The sequence below is a fragment of the Durio zibethinus genome, chromosome 22 (genome assembly GCF_047325235.1).
Source record: "Durio zibethinus cultivar Kanyao isolate XHJ-2024 chromosome 22, ASM4732523v1, whole genome shotgun sequence".
Taxonomy (NCBI): Eukaryota; Viridiplantae; Streptophyta; class Magnoliopsida; order Malvales; family Malvaceae; genus Durio; species Durio zibethinus.
In genome coordinates, this window is record NC_143183.1 from 8,948,493 (window position 1) to 8,963,556 (window position 15,064).

The 15,064-nt window shown below is 41.2% G+C and overlaps 1 non-coding gene and 1 pseudogene across 1 annotated transcript; both read left to right on the forward strand.

Moving 5' to 3' along the window:
- Window positions 1-9,392: 9,392 nt before the first annotated feature.
- Window positions 9,393-9,548, forward strand: LOC149512585 (5.8S ribosomal RNA). The gene has a single exon (XR_016332261.1). It is a non-coding gene; the product is annotated as a 5.8S ribosomal RNA (ribosomal RNA).
- A 231-nt stretch (window positions 9,549-9,779) lies between these two features.
- Window positions 9,780-13,065, forward strand: LOC149512586 (25S ribosomal RNA; annotated as a pseudogene).
- The last annotated feature ends 1,999 nt before the right edge of the window (window positions 13,066-15,064 follow it).

A 15,064-nucleotide genomic window follows, 5' to 3' on the forward strand; every position in this document is an offset into this window, starting at 1 on the left:
AGCCTTTGGAGTCTTGATTACTACTTGTACCACTATTTTGGACTAGTTCCCTATGACCTGGACCTCCAATACACTTTAAGGCCTGGTCTTCCTGGCTATCAGACTTTGGTTCCATTTGGGTAGGTGTTGAGATTGGTTACTATGAGATTGAAAATAGTAATCAAATTTACTATAGCTACGATTGAAAAAAAAAAAGTTACTGTAGCTGCAATTGAAAAAAAATTTAATGAGAAATTTATGTTGACTTGACATCATTAAAGTTGGCATTTGGATTCAACTGGAGGTGCGATGAGCTTAATTGCACTGTAACAAAGGTATGGTGAAATCCAAATGCACCATTTGTCTTGCTAGAATTAGAATTACTCCTTGACTAAGAGAGAACCCCTGGGCCTAGACTAGCTTGCAGACCATGACACATGCATGTGCTTTGACCACCATCGAGACATGTTGGCCCTTGGTCACCACACATGCTTCGATCGCCATTGGCCCATTGTGGCCCTTGGTATAGGTAGCTCCATCAAACACCATTGGTACATGCTAAACCGTGCATTGCATGTGAGTATCCCTGGCTTGGACCACGGACCATCGCACCATGACTAGACAGTAGGTGGATTCAAGCACATCTTCCTATTTTTGCCATGCCAATGCCATTTTTATGGCTTGTAAATTCATGTAACGGATCCCTAAGCCTTCATGTGAAGTTTCATGGCAAGATGACTCGTTTTCTATTTGTCACAATTTTAAAAATTTTTCATGGTTCAGGATTTTTTAAAATTTTTTTATAAGGAGTTTTGTCCCCAAATTTGGTGTACAAGAATTTTTGTTGGCATCCATAAAAAAATTCATATAAAAAATTAAAGTGTAGAAGTTTTTGTGGCATTTGAAAAAAATATCCCTATTTCAAACACTTGAATGGCTACTGGCTACAAACCTGTAAAGCCTCTTATGTTCTTTAAGGTGGTGTGAGTTGTTAAGGTTCCTTGGGGGATAAGGGGCCAATATAAAGACCAAGGACTAGCACCTATTGTACTTCATGGGTGCACGCCCCTCGACTCCCTCCCCCAATCACGAAAACCCTTAATGCCACTAACTATGGTCTCTAATAATGCTCTGGTGATGTGCCCTAAGCAAACAAATCAAACTTTGGCCAAGGCCTTGACCATCATTAGTACATGTTGGCACATGGTGCAAGCACATGCCTCGACCATCATCAACACAAGCTAGCCTTTGATATAGGCACCTACCTTTACCACTATTAGCACAAGCTAGTCATTGGTATGGGCACCTACCTTTACCACCATTGGCACAAGCTGGACTTTAGTATGGCCATCTGCCTCGACCACCATCAACATATGTTGGCCCTTGGTGTAGGTATATCCCTCAATCAGTATTAATAGAATATGGCCCTTGGTACAAGCAGTTACCTCGGATGCCATCGATTGGATTAATCACCCACCATTAGGGAATATGAGCTAGGTTTAGACCATTGTAAGACAAATTAGTTTTACCCTACTAATGTCAATGTCACAATAGTAATTTAACCTAGTATAAGAGGAACTATTGATTCACATAATTGGTCATCATGCTTGGTTGAAAAGCTTATGGTAGAAAGCTACAGTGCACTAGATTATGGTTGAACACCTCTAAGTTAGAATTTAGGCTAGAAGTGATGCATATGCCCATCACTTGATTGCCAACCTATAGTAAGGGCCCATGGCACCCAAAGGCACATATTGTAGGTGCAACCCCTATAGTAGATGAGCCATGCAGCCCTCTTTGAATCTCAATTCCTATTGATCAATGCATAAAATCCTTTATAGATGACTTAAGTATGTGATGGGGTATTGTAAGTGGCAAACTAGCTTTACTACCAAGATCCACTAAAAGTTAGCCTTTTCTTACTTTGATTCATCCCTCCCTTCTATACCCATCGAAGTCTTCTTACTTTATTTTTTTACACCACACTCCTTCAAGGTTGAGGATGTTACAACTGATTCAACGGGGCAATGACATCCCTTATTTGAGTATCCAACTAAATGACAATCAAATGTCAAGGGTATTTGTTATTGGGATGCACTCACCTTTGGTGCAGGTGTCATGCCCTAAGCGGGTGCCCCAAGCACATCAGGTGCACCAGCACGTGAGCCAGAGGTTAAGGCCCACAGACCAGGCGTGCTAGCGGGTATTTGCATGCAAGGCCTAAGAGATAAGGCCAGAACTCCCGCCCAGCTTGCAGGCCAACCCGTGAGGCCAAGGCCTAGCATGCAGGCTACCCGCATTACATCCAGAAGGGCCCAAGGTGCTAGATACGCAAGTGAAGCTTCTGAAAGCTTGCGGGATCAGTAGGAGCCTCCTAGCAGATTTGGTTGACCCTAGAAATCAAGAGTTAGAATCTTGATTGATTTTAATCTGTGTAATCCCATGATTTTAGCCTTTATTCTAAGGATATTACCATTAAGTGTAGCTAGAGCCTCAACTATAAATAGAAGGCTACTGCACCCTCATTTGTACACCATCAAACACTTCTGTTTCAGTGAATACACAGCATATTCCACCATTTCTGCCTTGTTATCCTATTTCTCTTTAACTTGCGTAATCAGCCCTTCCCATTGTTCTAGTGCCCGTATGCTTGTGTTTTAGGCTGACTTAAGCATAAAAGAGGAGATTCCAAGCCTAAGGCTGCATGGATTCTGAGTCTAAGGTCAGAGCCTGTGACAATTGGTATCAGAGCAAGTTTGATTCTGCGTGTTTTTGTTGTGCAAGTTAGATCGTGATTGAAGAGATGGCATCCCAAAGCGATGTTGCTAACCAATAACCAGAGGCCCAAGAGCAGGGGTGTGAAAGAGGTAGGAAAGCTAATTCAAGAGATATATGGTCTACCATGGACGGTAGGCTGGCCAAGGTGGAGGTGACCATGGGCGACATGAGAGAGAAGTTTAAGGAAGTAGAGACTCACATTGCATCGCTAGACTCTATGAGGGAGGAGATCCAAGGTGAGCTACAAGCTGCTCTCAATAAAGGCATAGACATGATCACCAAAAGAATGAGGCCTTGGAGGCTGAAGTGCTGACCTTGCGTGATGGCATGGAGGCCATGTGCCATGGCATTGAGGCCATACGCCAGTGGATGGAGGAGCTTACCAGTGAGCTCGTTACTTGCAAGACTACCATTTGGAATGGCATGTTTGCTTGAGTGTCCAAGTCCAGAATGGATATCCCCAAGCCTAAGGAGTTCAAGGGGACTAGGGCGACCAAGGAAGTAGACAACTACCTATGGGGTATAGAGCAGTACTTCCAAGCCATGGGCATGCAAGACGAGGCGATAAAGGTAAGCACCGCTGCTATGTATCTCACTGATGTAGCCTTATTGTGGTGGAGGCATAGGTGTGATGATGTCAAGCATGGGAGCACCAAGATTGGAACCTAGGCAGAGTTCCAAAAAGAGTTTAGAGAGCAATTTTACCCGAAGTATGCCGATGATAAGGTGCGGGCAAAGTTACACAGGCTGAGCCAGTAAAGGGACATAAGGGAGTATGTTCAGAAATTCTCTGAACTAATGCTACAGATCTCAGATCTAGGCGAGAAAGACATCTTATTTGCTTTCATGGATGGGCTGAAGCCGTGGGTGAAGCATGAGCTACAATGGAGGGGAGTTCATGACTTGGCTAAAGCCATGACTACTGCTGAGGCCTTGATAGAGTTCAAGCCTCTGAACAAGTTTGAGTCTTCCAAGCCCAAGGGTAAGGGTAGGGATGATAGGGACCGAAAGAAATAGTCCAAGGGGAAGGACCGTGACCGGAAGTCCAAGGATGAAGACCAAGACCATTCGACCAAGGATGACGAGAGGAAGCCATCAGCACGCAAGTAGAAAGCAAAGAGGGACCGAGAACCACTAGCATGTTACATATGTGGAGGGAACCACATAGCACGCAATTGCCCATAAAAGGGCAAGCTGGCTACTGTAGACAAGGAGTCTGACAAGGAGCCAGAGTCAGGGGCAACAAAGCTTGGGTCGTTGGTGCTAATGTTGTCCAGAGTAAGGTGAACCATAAGCCAAAAGGTTTGATATTTACGAATCTGATGGTTGTAGGTCAGGTGAGTGCACTGGTGGACACAGGTGCTTCACATCTTTTTATTTCAGGTGATGGAGCCTGAAAACTCAAACTAAAGGTGCAGAAAAAGATTGGTACCATTAAAACAGTGAACTATAAGAAGGTTTCAGCCATTGGAGTAGTACAGGGAGTGGAGTTGTAGCTTAGAGACTGGAAAGGCAAGGAGACTATAGAGGTAATACGCCTTGACGACTATGAGTTTGTTATTGGGTTAGATTTCCTTGTTCGGAATAATGCCCTCTTTGTGCCTTTTGTCAATTATGTTTGCATCCTGGATGCACGGTGCCAATGCCTAGTGCCATTGAGGAGAAGGTCTAGAGTTGGGTCACGGGTGGTGTCAGCCATCCAATTTTCCAAGGTGGTAACTAGAGAAGAAGATACCTTCTTGACAGCCCTGAAATATGATGAGCTAAGGGAAAAGGAAATCGAGTCACCCTTGAAGGTGCTAAAGGTGCTAAAGGTACTGAAAACCTTTAGTGATGTGATGCCCGCAAAGCTGCCTAGCCAGTTACCACCTAAGATGGAGGTGGACCATAAGATTGAGCTGGTGTCCGAGGCCAAGCCACCAGCTAGAGCCCCTTACCGAATGTCTCTACCAAAGTTGGAGGAGTTAAGGAAGCAGCTCAAAGAGTTAGTTGATGCTAGCTTTATCAGGCCATCAAAGGCATCCTATAGTGCACTGGTTTTTTTCCAATGCAAGCATGATAGGTTGTTGTGGCTGTACATAGACTACCAAGCTTTGAACAAGCTGACCATCAAGAACAAGTACCCTATCCCACTCATTGCGAACTTGTTCGATCAACTTAAGAGCGCAAGGTGGTTCACCAAGCTGGATTTGAGGTCGAGCTACTACCAAGCTAGGATCGTAGAGGGAGATGAGCCAAAGATAGCATGTGTCACTCGATATGGTTCGTATGAGTTCTTGGTGATGCCTTTTGGACTCACGAATGCCCCAGCAACATTCTGCACCCTTATGAATAAGGTACTTCAGTCGTTCCTTGATCGATTTGTTGTGGTTTATTTGGATGACATTATGATCTACAACTAGACTTTGGGAAAGCATGTAGACCACTTGAGATAGGTGTTCGAGGTGTTGCGGGTGCACAAGCTATTTGTCAAGAGAGAGAAGTGCTCATTCACCCAGCGAAAGATCTCGTTCTTAGGCCACATAATGGGAGGTGGCAGGATACGCATGGATGAAGGCAAGGTGCATGCCATCCTGGAGTGGCAACCACCAGCCAAGGTCACTGAGTTGAGATCATTCCTTTGGCTGGTTAACTACTACAGGTGCTTCATCAAAGGTCACTCAACAATAGCCACGCCATTGACTGACTTGCTCAAGAAAGGGAGAGCATGGGAGTGGAGCGTAGGGTGCCAAGAAGCCTTTGATAGGTTAAAGTAGGCTGTGACCGAAGAGCCAGTCTTGACCTTGCCAGACCATGCCAAGCCATAAGAGGTGTATACGGATGCATCAGACTTTGCCATAGGGGGCGTGTTGATGCAGGTGGGACATCCAATCGCGTTCAAGAGCAGGAAGTTGAACGAGACTGAGCGTAAGTACACGGTCCAAGAGAAAGAGATGACAACAGTGGTGCACTGCTTGCGCACTTGGTGCCATTACCTGTTAGGGTCAAGGTTCGTGTTAGGATGTGCAATGTGGCGACCAGTTACTTCCAGACGCAGAAGAAGCTGTTCCCCAAGCAGACGAGATGGTAAGATTTTCTTACGGAATTTGATTTCCAAATGAAGTACAAGCCAAAACGGGTGAACCTAGTGGCAGACGCCCTGAGCAAAAAGGCTAACCTTGCTACCATTAGCCAACCAAAGGGGTCACTGGTGTTGTGCATCAATGAGGGACTTGCACATGATCCTACAGCCAAGGCTCTTATGGAATACACCTAATAAGGTAAGATTAGGTAGTTTTGGATGCATGATGGTTTGTTGTACACCAGGGGCAGTAGACTGTTTGTGCCATAGCACGGGAAGCTCTGCAAGGAAGTTTTGCAAGAATGCCATTATTCAAGATGGGTTGGACACCCGAGAGTGAGCCGTACATTGGTACTGATCAAGGATCGATACTACTAGCCGCACATGAGGGATGATGTGGAGGCCTATGTGAAGACTTGTCTTGTGTGCCAATAGGACAAGGTGGAGCTCAAGAAACCAAGCAGCCTCTTGGAGCCATTGTCAGTGTCAGAGCGTCCATGAGAGAGTGTTTCTCTAGACTTTATAGTCAGTTTACCCAAAGCAGAGGGGTTTGGAAGCATCATGGTAGTAGTGGATAGGTTTTCCAAGTATGGAATCTTCATTCTAGCAACCAAGGACTGCCCAGTCGAGGAGGCAGCTCAATTGTTCCTAAAAAACATGGTTAAGTACTGGGAAGTGCCGAGAACCATTGTTAGTGATCGGGACGGGCATTTCAGGGGCAGGTTCTAGACTGAGTTGTTCAAGCTATTGGGGTCAGACTTAAACTTTTCCACCAGCATGCATCCACAGATCGATGGGTAGATAGAACGTGTGAATGGACTATTGGAGGTCTACCTTAGGCACTATGTGAGTGCCACACAAAGGGACTAGCCAAAGATGCTAGATGTTGCGTAGTTTTCCTACAACTTATAAAGGAACGAGGCAATGAACCAGAGCCCATTTGAGGTTATGACAAGGCAACAACCACTAACACCCAATTCGATTGCTGCAGGTTATACAGGGCTAAATCCAGCACCATACAAGTTTGCCAAGGCATGGCAGGAGTAAACTGACTTGGCCAGAGTCTATCTATACAAGGCGACAAAGAGGTCGAAGAAGTGGGCAGACCAAAATAGGCGAGATGTGCAGTTTCAGGTTGGAGACTTGGTGTTGGTGAAGCTGCACCCATTGTGCACCACAGAGGGCTATACAAAGGCCTAATCCAAAGGTATGAGGGACCTTTTCAAGTAGTCAAGAGGGTAGGCAAGGTTGCCTATAAGCTGGATATGCCACCCAAGCTGAAGGTAACCCGGTGTTCCATGTGAGCATGCTCAAGCCATTCCATGAGGATGAGAAAGATCCAGGATGGGTAGAGTCAAAGCGTACGCCATTGGGAGCAAGGGCCTCATATGAAAAGGAGGTCCATAGCATCGTAACTGATCGAGAGGTGAGACAAAAGAACTATCCACTAAGACAAGAGTACTTGATGCACTGGAAGGGACTTCCAGACAGTGAGGTGAGCTGGGAACCAGTAGAAGACTTATGGCAGTTTAGGGACCAGATTAGGTAGTACCATGCAAAAGATGCAACAAGGGCATTGCGTAATCAGGTAGGGGAGAATATCACACCCTGGATGAGTGTGCCAGGCACATCAAGCGCACCAACACATGAGCCAGAGGTTAAGGCCTGCAGACCAGGTGTGCTGGCAGGTATTTGAGCGTAAGGCCTAGGAGACAAGGCCAGAACACTCACCCAGCTTACAGGCTAGCCCGTGAAGCCAAGGCTTGGCATGCAGGCTGCCCATACCACATCTAGAAGGGCCCAAGGTGCTAGATACACAAGTGAAGCTTCTGGAAGCTTGCAAGATCAACAGGAGCCTCCTGGTAGATTTGGTTAACCCTAGAAATCAAGAGTTAGAAACCTGATTGATTTTAATCTGTGTAATCCCATGATTTTAACCTTTATTCTAGGAATATTGCCATTAAGTGTAGCTGGAGCCTCAACTATAAATAGAGGGTTACTCCACCCTCATTTGTACACCATCAAACACTTTTGTTTCAGTTAATACACAGCATATTCCACCATCTCTGCCTTGTTATCCTGTTTCTCTTTAACTTGCGTAATCACCCTTCCCATTGTTCTAGTGCCTGTACGCTTGTGTTTTAGGCTGACTTAGGCATAAATGAGGGGATTCCAGGCCTAAAGTCGCACGAATTATAAGTCTAAGGTCAGAACCTGTGACACAGGCACTTGTGTTGAACCCTATCAACACACATTGGCCCTTAGTGTGGGCTATTACCCTAAACACCATTAACAATAATTGACCTTTGGCTAGTGGTGGCAATTACATCCAACACCATTGATAGATGCTAGCCCGTTATTGCCTCAATCACCATCAGCAGATGCTAACCCCTTGGTGCAAGATGTTACCTCTCACACCATTACTGGATGTTGAGATTTGGTTTGGGCACTTGCCTCGACCACCATCGATAAAAGTGAGCCCTTTTTGTGGATTGTTACCTTGAACACCTCTTCTATAGATGCTAGCACTTGATGTAGGTTGTTGCCTCAGACACCTCTTTGGTAGATACTGGCAGTTGGTATGGCATGTGATTATGACCCTCCTACCCAAGGCACTTGTTTGCTCCTTGATTGCCATCAGCACCAAATAATGCTTGGTGCATGTGTCATGGGCTCCAATCTTAAGCTAACTTTGTGTGTCCTTAGATAGGCAATTGACTCTATTGCCTAAATCAGTTTACAAAACTCAAGTCTCAGCATAATTCCAGCTTGTCAAAGATTGTGCATGATGGTGCATGGTCATTCTTAATTGGTGGAGTGATTTGTTTGGTTAATTCCATTAACTAATAGGACTTTAGCCTGCCAACTAGCTACATGGAGGTGATCCTTTGTGGCTAGTTTTTTAGAGGGACTATAGCCATTTAAGCCAAAGAAGTTTGGGCCACACATGCACTGATGTATTCAATGAGTCTATAGCCTTGGCCAACAAGCCTAGGTAATCTTTGAAAATTCATCGTGATGGGGATATATCATTGCACTTATTGGACTTCAATGAGGAATTTCTAGTAAGTATGAGTCATCAGCTCATGTTAATTATGTCCTTACCCTTTGTACACACCACTTATCACTTTTAACAATTGAATGGTCTGGTCAAGTGTTTGGATCACGGCAACAAGGATAGTTCACTATCCACAACATCATGAGAAGTCCATTGAACCTTACCATTTAAAGGAATGAGAAATGGTAACAAAATTTTCATAGGTGAACCTACGGAAGTATCATTGTTAAAACCTACTCAACAAATGAACCATGAATACGTTAATGAAACATCGATGAGGCGAGGGTGCCTCCATGCCCGATCCATTTCCAACCTTGAGTAGGCATGATGGTCATTTCACTTCACCTCCTGATAGGGCTAAACAATCGATATCATCATCCATGGCCAAATAATGAACCCTCAGCATAAATCATACCAAGTAACTAGAATGGAAAGAGCTCGTGTGTTGTCGGCATCCCATTTACGATGCATGCACAGTCGACACCATGACTACTTTTATTATGAAAAATGAAAAACAACTATCGAAAATAGATATCTCAGCTCTCACATTGATGAAGAACATAGCAAAATGTGATAATTGGTGTGAACTACAGAATCCCATGAACCATCGAGTTTTTGAATGCAAGCTACGTCCCAAGCCATTAAGCCAAAGGCACACCTACCTAGGTGTTATGTATCATCACCTTCACCAACCCTTCACCCATCGAGCTCTGGGTAAAAGGTCGAAAGATGGATTCCCATGATCTTATCAGCTGTGGTTGGCCCAAAAGCAAGTCTTCGATAATAATAGTGCCATCACCATTTATGGTAAGGCTCCTGTTGTACCTCATCTCCAGTGATGCATGCTTATTGTCCATTCGAACCTAGAGAACCCCATATATCACTCGATTAATGCTCCTATTGTGACCTTATGTCAGGCGAGATCAACCATTGAGTCTAAGCATATCAGTAAGTAGAGGAAAGGAAACATACCGGGATTCTCTTGGTAAAAGCAATTGAACTAGAAAAAGCCCATTATGAGAATTGAGCATCCTCGGTATTTGAATTGTAGTATAGAGAAATGTCCTCACTAATGGACTAGGCCTAAGTCCCCTAAAAAGAGGTGCCAAAAAAGGTGAGAGCCTCATTGTGCCTGGACCTTAACGTACCATAAGGCACTATCTGTGAGTTAAGTATACAGGTGTGACATCAATAGCGAAAAAGTACCATGAAAGAAAGATGAAAATGAATTTGAAAAAAGAGTCAAAGTATGCTTGAAATTGTCGAAAGAGAAATAGATGGGGATCAATGATATGCCTCGATCAGATGTTGAATAGCAAAAGCTGGTCCCTCAATTGACTCAAGGTATGGCCCAATGTCGGTCACAACAGTGACTCAAGCCTGGGCTTTTCATATACCTATTAAGACATTATTGCCACAATCATGGAATGTAGCACACACTATCTCGGTGTGCCTTAACACCAGCATGCTCATGGTGTCAACTTGTGAGCTCTTCATTCAACCCATCTTGAAACACAAACCAAAGAGTTTGGCACGTGCACAAGTCAATAGGCTAGAAAACTCATAAGATGTAAGGAAGCTGATTGGTAAGATCCCTTGAGGTGTACCATCGATCAACCTTGATCTTCTGAAAAGGGTTTGAGTTTAAGCATGCCTGCAAGACCCAAAAGATGGTGAACTATGCTTGAGCGAGGAAAAGCTAGAGGAAACTCTGCTAGAGGACTATAATGATACTAACATGCAGATCATTCATCTGACTTGAGTATAGGGGTGAAAGACTAATCAAACCATCTAGTAACTAGTTCTCTCTAAAGTTTCCCTCAGGATAGCCCTTAGTGAGTTCTATTAGGTAAAGCCAACAATTAGAGGCATCAGGATGCAATGCCCTCAACCTATTCTTAAACTTTAAATAGGTAGGATGATGTGACTACTTTGTTGAGTCATGCCATGGAATCAAGAGCTCCAAGTGGGCCTTTTTTTATAAGTAGAACTAGTGATGTAGGATGAATCAGAAACTGAGTTATGATGCCTAATTATGCACTAACCTAGAACCCACTAAGGGTGCTGGTCGATTAAGATAGTAGGACAATGGCCATGGAACTTGAATCTATTAAAAAATTGTAACAACTCACTTGCCAACTCAACTAGCCTAAAAAATGGATGGCACTTAACCGTGTGACCTATACCTAACTATCGGGGCAAGGGCCAGGCTCCAATGAGTAAAAGGGTGCGATGATCATTGCAAAACCTAGAGCATGAACCCGTGCAAAGTAGTCATCGATACAGATCTTGGTGGTAGTAGCAAATTTTCAAATGAGAACTTTGAAGGCCAAAGAAAGGAAAGGTTTCATGTGAAAGGCACTTGCACATAGGTTAGTTGATCTTAATAAATAGGGGAAGCCCATCAAATAGCATGTCTAGTGCAAGCTTTGAAAGGGAATTAGATTAAAATTCTTGAATCGAGACATGACAACTGACGACAATGTTAAGGAGTCCAAATATGTCGATGGAGGCCTAAAAAAGAGTTATCTTTTCAATTTAATGGCCTACCCACCCTTGAAATGGCTCAACTAGAGCTAGGGTCCAGTGGTTAAAAGAATACCACACATCACGTGGTGTCTAGTACACCCCTAGTGGTCTTTAAAAATCTAAAGGACTGAGTATCTTCTATTCTTGATTGTACTCATAACTACATTAGGTCTCCAAGGTGAACAACCTCTAGCTGATGGAATAATGTAGGCAAAGGAAGTCAGTAAAATAGATCTATAACCTCAGAAAAAAAAATTGGCTCTGAGGGCTGGGCCTAGGGGACCTAGTCCTAAATCCATCAACTATCAGTGCATTACTCAAGCTGCTCTTATAATGAGAGTAGGTTATCTTGTGTCAAACGAAAGACGGATTGGGAATGGCTTCCTCAGGGGCCTTTCCTGGACGATGAATAGTCAACTCAAAATTAGTATGAATAAAGGGAATCTGACTATTTAATTAAAATAAAGCATTGCAATGGTCCCTACTGATGTTCGTGCAACATGATTTTTGCTTAGTGCTCTAAATGTCCAAGTGAATAAATTCAACCAAGCACGGGTAAACGATAAGAGTAACTATGACTCTCTTAAGGTAGCCAAATGTCTCATCATCTAATTAGTGATGCACATGAATGGATTAACGAGATTCTCTCTACCCTTGTCTACTATCCAACAAAACCACAACCAAGGGAATAGGCTTAATAGAATCAGTAGGAAAAGAAGACTTTATTGAGCTTGACTCTAGTCTAACTTTGTAAAATGAATTAAGAGGTGTAGGATAAGTGAGAGACCTCAGGCAAAATTGAAATATCACTACTTTTAATGTTATTTTACTTATTTTGTGAATTGGAAGCAGGGCACGACCCTTTCTTTTAAACCCAAGGTCAGCCTTGATTGGTCAATTTGGGTAGAAGACATTGTCATATGGAGAGTTTGGCTAGGGTAGCACATCTATTAAAAGATAATGCAGGTGTCCTAAGATGAGCTCAATGAGAATAGAAATCTTATGTAGAACACAAGGGTAAAGGCTTGTTTGATTCTGATTTCCAATATGAATACAAACCATGAAAATGTGGCCTATTGATCCATTAGACCTTTGAAATTTGAAGCTAGAGGTGTCAGAAAAGTTATCACGGGGATAACTTGCTTATGGTAGCCAAGTACTCATAGCGATGTTGCTTTTTTATCCTTTGAAGTTGGCTTTTGTTTGTCATTGTGAAGCAAAATTCACCAATTGTTGGATTGTTCACCCATCAATAAGGAACGTGAGCTGGGTTTAGACTATTGTGAGGCAAGTTAGTTTTACCTTACTAATGGCAGCGTCATAATTGTAATTCAATCTAGTATAAAAGAAACCATTGATTGGGATCACGCTTGGTTGAAAAGCTAGTGGCGTGAAACTACCATCTACTAGATTATGACTGAATGCCTCTAAGTTAAAATATGGGCTAGGAGTGACACACGCACCTATTACCTAATTGCCAACCAGCAGTAGGGCCAAGGCCCCTAGGGGCATATGTTATAGGTGTAGCCTCTGTAGCAAACAACCCACGTGGGCCTCCTTGGAGCTCTGTCATAACGTATAGATCCGTGGACCTATCACTAGACATAAACTTTAGGAGTCGCCACCAATCTTTTTTGTTAAGGTGTGATTGGCCACCTGATCAAACCTATCATATTTAAAAAGGAGTCCCAAGATTGACTTTGGTATCTTTAAATAGTAGATTTTAGTCCACAAAACTAGATTTTAGATTCCGGAGTATGGTTACACGTGATAAAGGTTATATCACCCTCACAGCACCCATCTAAGGGATGGTACCAATTTGATTTTGAATTATCCAAGTCTTAACCATATTTATAATTTATTAAAATATTTAATATTGAAAATTGATCTTAAAATTACTCCAATAATTTGGTAGCAATTTAAGATAATTCTCTCACCTTATAAGTATTCATGGAGACTAGTGTCCCACTGTAAAGAGGCTTCGTCATCAGATTTATTAATATATTTTATTCAAGAAATTAATTAGTAAAATCTTTCAATAGTTTGGTAAGATTTACTATTGATGCAAATCTCCCAATAGTTTGGTGAGATTTCCTTATAAATTTATTTTTAGAAAATGTATTAAATCTTCCAATAGTTTGGTAAGACTTAATTTAATATGTAAATCCTCCAACAGTTTGGTAGGATCAAAACAAAATATTTTATTAGCCATAATTTTTTATAAAAATTGATTTATGAGATTCCCCAATAGTTTGGTAGAATTCATACAAATTTTAAATTCATGAAAAATCTTCTAATAGTTTGGTAGGATTCATGAATTTATTTTAGAAACATTTTTTTGGTTATTTTTAAAATAAATAAATAAATAAATAAAAATTCATAAAGGCATTTTAAATAATAAATAATAAAATTTTCAATTTAAAGTCATGAGTAAATTAATAATTAAAGATGAAAATAATAATAATAAGTAAAAATTAAAATTTTGAAATTAAAATAGAAAAAGTAATATAAAATAAAATCAAAACAAAAAATATAATGAAAGACAAGAAAGGAAAACTTGCAATCGGGTCAGGCTTGAAGCACGAATCTTCTCACGAGTTATCAGGTCCATGCAAAAACTTCAAACTTCAACCAAAAAGTTCATCCTAAACCCAAAATTTTTTTAAATTCTTACAAACCCAACAGAAACCTAAAAATCAAATCAAACTCAAAATGAAATAAAATCACATAACCCAAAGAAAAAAATCCCCTAATTTGCATGAATGTTTTCTCAAAAAAAAAAAAAAAAACCTAAGATCCCTAAAATTTTGCTTTTTTCTTCCCCTTTTTTTTGTGTGTGGTTGATTGGTGTTTATATAGGACCTTTTGCTAGGAATTTTAGGGATTTGAATTGGATGTAAAAGATTACAGATCTGATTATGCTATGAATTTATCTTTTTATTGATTCTCTTTAAATTATGTTTAATTAATTTCAAGAATTGTCTTGATTTTCCTTGATTTTCAGAATCCCTCAAAATTTTTCATATTAAATCTAACTTTGATTCCTTGATTTGATTTCCTTTTAACCTTCCTTTTTTATTTGAAGAGATCATGTTTTAGTTTTAATTGTAGAGAACATCCTTGATTAGTGCTCAAATTACTTCACATGATTTATGATTTATGATAAAAATTTAAAAGAAAATAAATAAAAGACTAAAATATAAAAAAAAAAAAGATAAATAATAAATAAGAAAAAAAAAGATATATAAAAGAAATGTAGGAAATTAGACAATTGGACTTGGATGGAATCTGGGCTCAATTGGTTTGAGCCCTGAACTAATTAGGGTGCTTATAACTACCCCTCTTTATATAGTTTATGCAAAACAAGAATTGTACAAAGACAAAAGACATCCATTTTGTTTGGGTCCAGAAAAACTGAAAATCTTAACTTGAAATACAAAGATTCACAATTTGGAAATTCATGGGTTTGTTACAAAACTACAAAGATTCACAAAGTTCCATAACAAAATTGAAAGAGTCCAATATTCTAACATTCAAAAAAAAATTGTAATGATTTCAAAATTTGCAAAGATTAAAAGATTCACAAAGGTTTTCATATTCACAAAGATTTTCAAATTTGCAAGATTTCAAATTTTGCAGAGGTTCGACATTTGCAAAGG